The following is a 10,476-nucleotide window of genomic DNA, read 5'->3' as shown; positions in this document are numbered from 1 at the left end:
GGCCACACCCTTCTGGTTTGTGTTAAAAATGTTGCTTCCATCCACACAAAGAGTCATTCCCCCCAGAATGTGTCTGTCATGTTCATCCACCCACAATAGCTGCCTGACATCCCATGCCCCCCATGAGAAGTGCAGAGTGGGTGTTCAGAGTCTGAAGGTCAGGAGTGAGAGGACTTGAAAGATTCGGGGTTCTCAGCCTGGACCAGAGGTGAGGGGAAGGGGGTGGGTGGGTGGAGGGAGGGTGTGGGTGAGGTCACCTCTATGGTTTATCCTACAAGGGTACAAGTGAATCTTTCTAAAAGCAGAGTATGAATGTCTTAACTCAATAACTAAGAAAATGACATGAAGGCTACGTTAACCAGTTTGATGAGAGTAGTTCAAATTGTATATGAAAACACCACATGGTACCCTGTGATCGCATTAATGTACACAGCTATCATTTAATAAAAAAAAAATAAAAGGGTGATCAAATCCAATGCTGGTCTGTTCTGGTTGGAAACATGGTGGGTAGCAGGATATGCCTGTTCAGAGGCTGAGATAGGTCGCTGGGCCATTCCATTCGGGGGCAGCGCACTCTCACTGGGGCAAGGCCATGCTTAGTCAACCCCTCCCGAGGACACCGCAGCAGCCCCTGCCCCGAGTGAGACAGCTTTACAACCAGCCACCCTTTCCAACTCAACAAGTGCACAGGAGGTGAAATAAGCCACGGTGTGATTAGAAAAATGATGGGCAAACAGGCAAGCAACCCAAGTGCCATCACAATGTCCCTTAAATTAATACAGGGACAGCACTTAGCGTGCGGGTGAAGGGAAAAATACCAGCTTCGAGGCCCCCACTTGGCAATTCCGCAAATGCCATTTAGAAGTCTCTAGACCATAGCAGGCCTTTGGTTTTGAAAACTTCTTCTGGAATCCAGCTCAGTAAACTCACTGTCACCCAGTCCTCTACCTTTTCCTGCTGCTGTTCAGAATGCAGGAGCTGCTTAGGGTGGTGGCTTTACGCTCAGGCTGGTCTCAGAGTCACGAAAGCCCTGCACCTATGAAGTCTTATTTTAACACATCCTCTGGGTTACATTCTCCCAAGGACTAAGGAGAACTGACCTCGTCCAGGAGTGCGCTCAGTGGCTGGACTCAAAAAGAAATAATGTGAAAAGTGGGGGGAGGAGGAAAACAGAAACACGCCAAGTGCAATGTTAGACTAGTCCCTAGAGTCTCAATGGGCGGGGTTGACACCGTCCATCCTTTCCTTAAAGGAGAATAGATTCTATATAAACCTCCCTAAGGTCTGGAGCAATGCCCAGAACAATGGACGAGAGTCCCGGCCACCAGCCACTGAAGGACACACGTTCATTATTTTTTCCAGACATACTCTTTCCCCGCCATCCTCCATCCCAGTTGAGCATGGCACCATCTACCCAGGTGACCATGCCCAGGTCCAAAACTAGGACCTGTTTTGAGCCTTTTCCCTTCTCTGGATGTGCTTTCAATTTCACCTCTTACAATGTTCTGTCATCTGTCTCCATCATCACCATCCAATTTGGGGTATGCTGATTCCCTCCCAAATGTCATTATAGTTTCTCCCGAATCCTGGCCGGGCTGGATTTCTCATTCCTTCCAGCTCTCAAGCCCGAGGATGATTTATTTCAATTCCCTCCTCTCTGAAAGCCCTTCTCTGGCTACTTCATCTACATGAAATACATCTACATGTATGTGTGTCTACATCTACTCTCGTCTCTGCCACCTCACTTTCTCTTAACAGACATTGCACGTGTGTGTGTCTGTGTGTGTGATGAGCTGTATGTATGTGTGTGTGTCTGTGTGTGTGATGAGCTGTATGTATGTATGTCATACAGTTATGTATTATATTTAGTTATCTATATCATCCATTGAGTTCACATATATGCCTTATGTAAATAATATTGATGATTCACTTTCTTTTCTATAAACTTTTGTTATAAACGAATGAGCAAATGAGTCTCCCTCCCTCCAGCTTCATTCATCCTCTGGCCCATCTTCTGTACCTCTGAGACGCTTTCTGAAACACACAGGTGGCCTCATCCGTTGCAGTTAGCCAGAGAATGAGCTCAAGGTGTTAATGTGGCAATGACAGGGGGCCACAGCCTGGCCCTGCCATTTGTGCCACCTCATCTCCTGAGCCAACGTCCACCGCGCACAGGCCTCGCCCACCCACTGTGACTGCCAGACACACGCGATGCCTCTCGGTTCCCCAAACATGCCACACGCTTTCCACCCTCAACACCAGCACAGGGGATGTTTTCCAGGCCTGTGTTGAGTCTCCTCCCCTTTGACTGTTGGGCAAACCCTGAAACACTGCTTGTCACCACCCCCGCCCCTCCCTCGTCTCCTACGCTACCTGGCCCTCACCTCTCCTGCCGTCACAGAACCTGCAGAGTGTCCCGTGTGGATCTGTATGTTCACCTGTGTCCTTCCGTGATCTGGGAGCAGAGATCCTAACACGACGGATATGAACGGCATTGGAAAACTCCTTTTCCATGTTCATTTTTCTTACCACAAAATAAAACAAAACTTGTAAAAGAAATGAAGGCAGGTTCTTTAAATCTTTCTCCTTAACAGTCTACAGTTTTTGCCCCTCCCTGAGATTTTGTGTTTGTTCAGATATATATATATATATTATATGAGGGACATCTGGAGAGTATCCAGTCATATTAATACTATTTTTAACACTATTTTTCATATTATATAGCTGGATACTCTCTACAGACACATTACGCATATACATATATACAGTAGAATCACCCAAGAGACTGTGACACACTGGTCAGCATACAGAGCTGGTCGGCATAAAGAACCAGGCCTGCTGTAGTGATACATACATGGGGTATGTGTCCAGTCTATGAAAATTAGGTCAACTAATTTTAAGGAGGTGGTCCAGGTAGGGAGGTGGTCAACTATGGAGGTTCTACTATGTACATTAAAAAGGGAAAGATGAAAATAGCGTGAATTTTTCATCTAAATGAGAAAAAAAAATTCCCCCAACCGGCCTTTGTTTTGTCATGACGTCGATTACATAACTGCAGCCTGAACTTGGATGACGGAGAAGTTGGCAATGTGACTCACCTACCACGAGCATAAGGAGCTGCTGGGCACGTCTGATGGATCAAAACAGCAAGAAGCCAACAATGGACTGGAAATCACTTTGGCCCTTGAGTTTTATTTCTCTGGAGTGACAGGAAGACTAGCAGGGGGATCAGGACCTCTCAGACCCAGCCCAGGCTCTGTCAGCCCTGTAGCCACACTGGCACACACGGGTGCGTCGTACACCCTACCTCAGTGCCCACTCTTCTCCTCGCGCTCCAGTTCCCAGATTTCCAAGTGGATGATTCCTTCTGTCCCAAGACCTCTTTCCTCTGCTCCCTCTGTTTGCTTTGATGAGCCCACGCTGAGTGGGGACAGAGCCAGGAATACTGAGTGCTGGTGGAAGTCCAGGGACACTGGCCACAGTCGCCAGCCTCGCTCCCACCACCAAAAGTTGCAAAAACAACACACACACAAGAAAACATAAAACCATATCTCAGTTCTGTGAAAGGGAGAGTGGATTCAAGTCTTAAAGAGAAGAGGAGCATCTGGCCCCTGCGGGGCTGTTTACTGAGACAGGATGGAGCTTGGGGACAGGTCACCAGGTATACGTGTGAACTAAATGTATGCTATAGATAACTAAATATAATACAGTAAGAGCAAGAGAGGGTCAGGTTGGAGTGGGGGAAGCTTGGGGTCCAGCAAATGTGTCGGGAGACTCTGCATCCATGTAGAGAAACAGCTGGAGCCCCTGCACCCACAGTCCTGGTTGTCTTCCTCCACAAATCACCCAGTGGGCTGCCCCAAAGATGGAAGCTGGGGTGACAGTGCCACTCTCGTATACTCTGGCATCCTCACCCTTCCTTGCATTTGAGCAAAGGAATTTTCTCTTCGTGTAAAGATATCTGTTCTGACCGGCATTGGTCTCCTAGAAATGTCTGAAAACAGAACATTCGCTGAAACTAAGACTCTAGAAAATATTCCATCAGGATTCAGCTTCACGCGTGACCTAGCCCAGGGGACACACGTGCATATCTTTCCATTAAAAAAAAATTCTAGTTATAGGCTCTGAGCTCGGGTAAAGTACGAAAAGAAACAGATTCTCATCCTCCAGGGGCTTATTTTCTGGTGCAGGAGAGGGGAGTCAGGGAAAACTACCAGCCATAGGAGCAGGGAACGCTCTGGGAAGCTGAATAGGCTGCAGCGAGAAGGGGACAGGTGAGCAGAGAAAGTCTTGAAGGACAAAGTGAGGGAAGGTGCAAATACCTAAAGTAAAGATTTGAGAGGACAACAAAGCTTCCTGGGCAGCTCAGATTCCGTCCTGCCCCGAGGCACGAGGAGCAAACGAAAATAAGAAGGGAGGAGAAGAAACGGAAACCGCATCAGCCACTGTACTTGTTGCCATCTGGTGGACCCTGGAAACCATCCGCGTATTTGGTTACTGTGTTTACACAGCCGGCAGGACACACACTGTTCACTCAAGGCTCCCTAGAGTCGTAGGAATGGTCCCTGCCTCCCTGGATTCCTGAGGCCCCCGCATCCGGGTGCTGGAGTTCCATCCCACGCTGGGGTTCAAGAATTCCCTTGGGTTGTCCAAAGCCAAGTGACCTCTAGGAACATCCCAGGCAGGGGCTGGGTCTCTATCTGAACCAAGACCTGGGCCTGGGTGTTAAATTAAGAGAGAAGGCATGGAAAATCATCCCTTGAACCAAGAGAGGAGATAGGAAGCTGAGCAGGCTGCTGGACTCTGGATGGCCAACGCATGTGTCCAGTCAAACCCTGGCTGCAGGGCCTGACCCAGGCAAAAGGCACAGCACATGTTGGTTATGATTACGGAGGGTCTCTGCTGCAACTCTGTCCCTGGTATATGAAGTATGCACCTGCCTACTAAGAATGTGACATGCAATTTTTCTTTTTTTTTTTTTTTAATGTAATCCTCTCTCTCTTTCTCCTTTTTCATTCTCAACCAATTTTCAGAGCGCAACAGCTGAGGATTAGAACAATGCAACGCCTCTCACAAGCTGGCACAGTTCATAAGAGGTGGCTAGAATTTGAGCTCAAGCCCGTTCAGTCCTAAAACTTGGGTTCTTGGTCTCTGTGCTCCAACTTCTCTCTACCTTTAAGGGATAAGGTCCGGGAAACACCTCCTGGTCTTGTGAGTAAGGTGACCCTTCTCTTTCTAACTTAAAACATCAGGGAAAGGACAATTGGTGAAATGAAAAACCAAGGGAGGAGGTTATTCACGTAGATAAGGCTCAGTAACATGTAATAAGGACTTTCAGAGAGGCTGTGTTTCTGCACCTGCTGAGGATAGTACCTAGGCTGCCGTGAAGAGCAAACAGATGGTTTACACTAGTAAGGGCATCCCAGCTAGGAGCACCCAGTAGGTCCTCAATCTTGTAAACACAGTTGCATTGGTAATCTCTCTGCAAATTATGTGATTTGCATAGTGTCTCTTGGACCCAATAGTTGTTGTATTTATGGAACTCATTTTTTATTTCAGTGGCATGGAAAGTTGTCCTAGGATAGGCTGGAGTGACCTGTGGCCTTGGTATGGAAATAAGGAAACGAGAGGCCCAGAAGGTGAGAGGCCTTTGTGAAGTCACCCCCTCCCCCTGCCCTGTTAGCACTAGAGCCAAAAGTCCAGGAAAAGCTAGCTGTGTCCCCACATCACATGCCACCAGCGGAGTGCTCGGGCAGAACAGCCTTCTTTAACCCCAGAGCAACAGTCAGCAGGCCAGCAACCGAGGAGCCACATTTAGAAGACAGAGAACGTCGCACTTCACCCTGACTCTTCCCCACCACTTGTCACCTGCAAACCCCAGACGCAGAGCTGCATCTGAGACACAGCCAGTGAGAATCCAAAGAGACCTCTGAGGCCAGGTCTGGGCCCACTCGTCCAGAATGAGGAGGCAAAAGCAAACGTTTCTCCTCCCAAGAACCAACCAACACAGTGGGTGGACCAGCCTGGGCCAAGTCAAACAGGGACATGGCACCTGAAGGCATTATTGACAAACTGGGTGTGTGAAGGGACTAGAATGGGCCGCACAGGGAGTGCGGAGAGAAAGAGCTTCCAACATCTCTCCTTCAGCCCGGGCTACCCCTGGAAAAGAAAAAAGCCCAGGTGCTTCACCCCCCTCCGGCCCTGCTCCCCTGCACTGCTCCAGGAGGCCGGGCCTTCTCGCAGGCTGGCTGTTTAACAAGGCAGGTTGAGAATTTTCAGCCTCTAACTCATGTGTTCTAATCCTATTAAATATGCACCGGCTTCAAAACTCAGCTTTTTAAAAACTTGCTTCCCCACCCCCAGCCACCCCCCACCCCTCCCACCTCGCCCCACTTAGTCCGACTTGCTCCATCCCAGCTTGAAAAGCCATTGCTCAGTTGTTGGCAGGGGTCCCACCCGGCGTTTTTGCAAGGATTTGGGCTGTGATTCAGCTACCTGCAGCTGTTCCCCAGTTACCACCCACGTAAAGGAATTTCTGATATTAAAACGGGTGACAAACTTCCTCCCCCCTTCCCCCAACACATTAGTTTGATTGACACCCACAGCCCAAGCCTCCAAGTTCGCCCTCACTTGGTTCTCCCTGTTCTGTTGATGACACATTTAATCCTACCTACCAGGCCCCTCCCCACTCCATCCTGGTGCATATCTCCTCTCCCCCGAAGGGTACCCTCTGATAAAGACCATCAAAGTACCATGTGGGGAATATTTAAAGAACAATCCACTGGATCTCTCCAGAACGAGATTCTGTCCACTTTTTATTTTTGTCTCAAATTAAATCGTCTTCCCACTATTGCAATAAATCTTCTAAGTTCTCTCCCAGTGTAGAATATCATCCAGTAAGCATGGGGAGAAGCAAGGGTTGATATGGGAGATCCGAGTTCAGATGGTGCCACGGAAACTTTCAGAGCTAGCACTGGAGGCCACTGCATCTCTCTGACTGTGCAGAGATGCCAGGGTCTTCATTTTGACCAGGTGGAATTGTGCCAAGCAGGGCATTCAGAGCAAGTGTCCACAAAGGCGGGCACAGGCCTGAGCTTCCCAGTTTCAGCCACTTTCTTTCATGTGTGTGTTGAGGTTGGCACTGGGGCAGGGTGGGGGACAGGCGGGCAGACATGAAAACAGTGCAGATGGCCCAGCAAGTCCGTCCCCCTTCTGGCAGCAGTCTGTCTCCCTGAGCTCATCAACTCTATGCTTCCTTTGGAAACAATGGAAACCAGCATAATACTCACAAAGGCCTCGACACTCAGCATTCAATGGACTACCTTGAGACTGGACGCTCCAGAGGAGGCTTTTGATCCCTGCCCATACTGGAGCCCCCGGATATGGAGTCCCTGGACTTTCTCTGAGTTTCTCTATTCTGCCTGGCAGACACTCTGCCAGGGAACAATGGAATGGTCCCATCAGTCCCATCAACCCCAAGGCCTTGTCCCCTTGCTTCTGGGCAGTAGCCAGTAATGTGATCCTTCAAGGCACTGCCAACCCCCCCTGTTGGGAATTCAGCCAATCTTGGGGCTCTTCAGGGAAGAAAAATTCCTTTCCCTGACCTCCGCAGGTGATCAGATTGAGGTCCCTGCAGCTTGAAATTTGATTTGATCTTTGATCTCTGCTTGCACAGCTGCAATGGTTATTATGTGTCATAAAGTGTCCCAGTGCCCTTCCCCGCTCACCTGCCCTCCACAGCAAGCGCTTGGGGCCAGGTATTCCTGAGCAGGGACGGAATATTACCTCTCTGTTTTTCCCATCCTGCAATCCCTCCATTTCAGCCTTGTCTTCTCATTCCCCTCATTCCCAGGACTTAACCCCAAATTCCAAGACTGTGGCCATTTTCAAGTCCATCTAAATGAGAGCATGTGCTCTCAGAAAAAAAAAAATACTATGTGTTAAGAGCCTAATATCTGACCAGGGTTTTCGTCCCAGAAGAAAACTGGGTATATGTAGAGAAGTTGTTGCGGGAGAGTGCTCTCCAAAGTGAGTTTTCCTGGGATTAGTCACTTCTCTGTCATGACGCGGTCACTCCGTGGCAAGCAGATATATCCAAGGAAGCAAGCTTAATACGATTCATCAGACCTACTTCCTTTTTTATGAGTAGCAAGTGACATAAAGGTGGGTGATATTTATTGAAAGCTTACTGTGTTTTGGATACCACGTTAATTACCTTACCTGCATGGACACTTTTAAACCTCACAAATTCAAGGAAGAATATACCATGATTCTCTCATTTTTTCAGATGAGGAAACTGAAGTGTAGAGGGGGTCAGTGGCTGGTTTAAGATTATACAGTGAGCAAATGAAGTTGGGATTCCCTTATGGGCCTGTCTGATCGCTGATCCAGTTCTTAACCAAATGTATGAGCTATCTCTCTCGTTGGCGTTTTCCGCCCACACTGCAAAATTACACTGTCAGGAGAGCAGAGATGTCTTGCTGACGTTGTGAAGATCGATTCAAGATCTTTTAAGTGGCTACTTAGATTTTAATCCAAAATTCTAATCTAAAAATAAGGTCAGAATGACGTTTTCTTTTTGTTATGCTTTTGTTTTGGTTTTGAGACAGGGTGTCACTCTCTCGTCAGGGCTACAGAGTAGCAACGTCACAGCTCCCTGTAACCTCAAGCTCCTGGGCTTGAGCAATCCTCCAGCTCAGCCTCCCCAGTAACTGGGGCTACAGGTGCATACCACCTTGCCCAGCTTTTTTTTTTTTTCTATTTTTGGTGGAGATGGGGTCTCACACTTGCTCAGGCTGGCCTCAAACTCCTGGCCTCAAGTGATTCTCCCACCTCAGCTTCTCAAAGTGCTAGAATTATAGGCATGAGCCACCAGGCCCAGCCTACATCTTTTTTGTTTGTTTGTTTGTTTGGATTCAAATTGAAATGTCATTCAACCTTCTAAAACGGTAATACAAGGATCAAGTGTATTTTTAAAAGAAACACTCAAATTGATATAATTTGGAAACTTTCATACTAATACATCATTGCTGGAACCCTACACTGGTCTTACCTTTGGGCCTAGACTTGTTAAGAAGATTTCTCTGCTATTCTCTGTCTAGCAAAGTCAAATATTTCTCTGGTGACTTGGGGACTCAAATCTGCTTAGTTAAATATTTTAATGAGAATTTTCCCCCTTTTTAGTTTCCATGAAGTGCTAGGCATTAGAAAACCATTGCAGTTGTTTTAAAGGTGTGGCTATCTTTAGTTACTTCAAGGAAGGGATGATCCCTGTGCCCACTGAGCCCCCATCACCCCCTCCTCTAGGGCTTCATCCCTCCATATTTTCACTTCCTTTTCTCTCTGATGTTCCCCTTCAATTCTCTTGCAGAAGAAGCCTGAAATTTCTTTTGTTGTGTTGTCTCTGTGCATACTATGTGTGAACCCTGAAAGTCTATCTTCCCGTTTAGAAGTATTTCCAGCCTCCAGCCTCTCATGTCTCCCCTTGCTTTATTTTTTTTTTTTTAATTGGGCTAAGGTCTGTCTCAAGTTTCTCCCACTTGTGATTGGTAAAACGTCAGTGGTCTTTGCTTAGTAAAATATTTTTGCACACCGCACATGTCCTCGCAGCATCTAGTAACCTGGACAATGGAGTCGTGACAGAGACCCGAGTTACAAAATCTCAGTTTATGCAAGAAATGTTATCCTTACAAAGGAGGTAACGGTGGCCTCTCCACTCAAAAGCATTTTCTCAACATTTTGGCATCAACATTTTCAAATTGGCCAGGCGCAGTGGCTCACGCTTATAATCCAGCATCCTAGGAGGCCGAGGCAGGTAGATCACCTGAACTCAGGAGTGTGACACCAGCCTGAGCAAGAGTGAGACTCCATCTCTACTAAAAATATAAAAACTGAAGCAAGAGGATCTCTTGAGCCTACGAGTTTGAGGTTGCTGTGAGCTATGACACCACAGCACTGTATCCAGGGCAACAGAGTGAGATGGTCTCAAAAAAAAAAAAAAATCTTTTTTTTCAAACTTATAGAAGAGCCAAGGACCACCCATGGAGTTAGCCCCTAGACTCAGTAATGGTTAATATTTTTGTCATATTTCCCTTTATTGTCCTGTATGTGTGAGAGAGATTTTGGAGTGTTACTCTGTATTGTAGAACAGTTTGAAGGCGAGTTGTAGATGGCAGGACGCTTCTCCTCCTGAAGGTCCAGAAAACCAGCATTGCCCTGGTTTGTTTTAGTTTTTATTTCTGTTTTTCTCTCTGAGCTAGATGTAGGGGTGACAACTGTCCTGGTATGTCTGGGTATGTTTCAATTTTTGCACTGAAAGTCTGGGAAACTTCTCAGCTCTGTCCTGAGCAAAGCCAGGATGGTCCATCAACCTAGCCAGGGGCCAACCAAGTCTCACACATCTTATCTATTTAGTATTTAGTCTCCTATCATAACATATGCAACCAGCTTTCCCCCAGAAAGCTGAGGTTTCTTTCT

This window comes from Otolemur garnettii, unplaced genomic scaffold (assembly GCF_000181295.1).
Source record: "Otolemur garnettii isolate 467f Iridium unplaced genomic scaffold, OtoGar3 scaffold00018, whole genome shotgun sequence".
Lineage (NCBI taxonomy): Eukaryota > Metazoa > Chordata > Mammalia > Primates > Galagidae > Otolemur > Otolemur garnettii.
Note: the sequence above shows the minus strand (reverse complement) of the source record.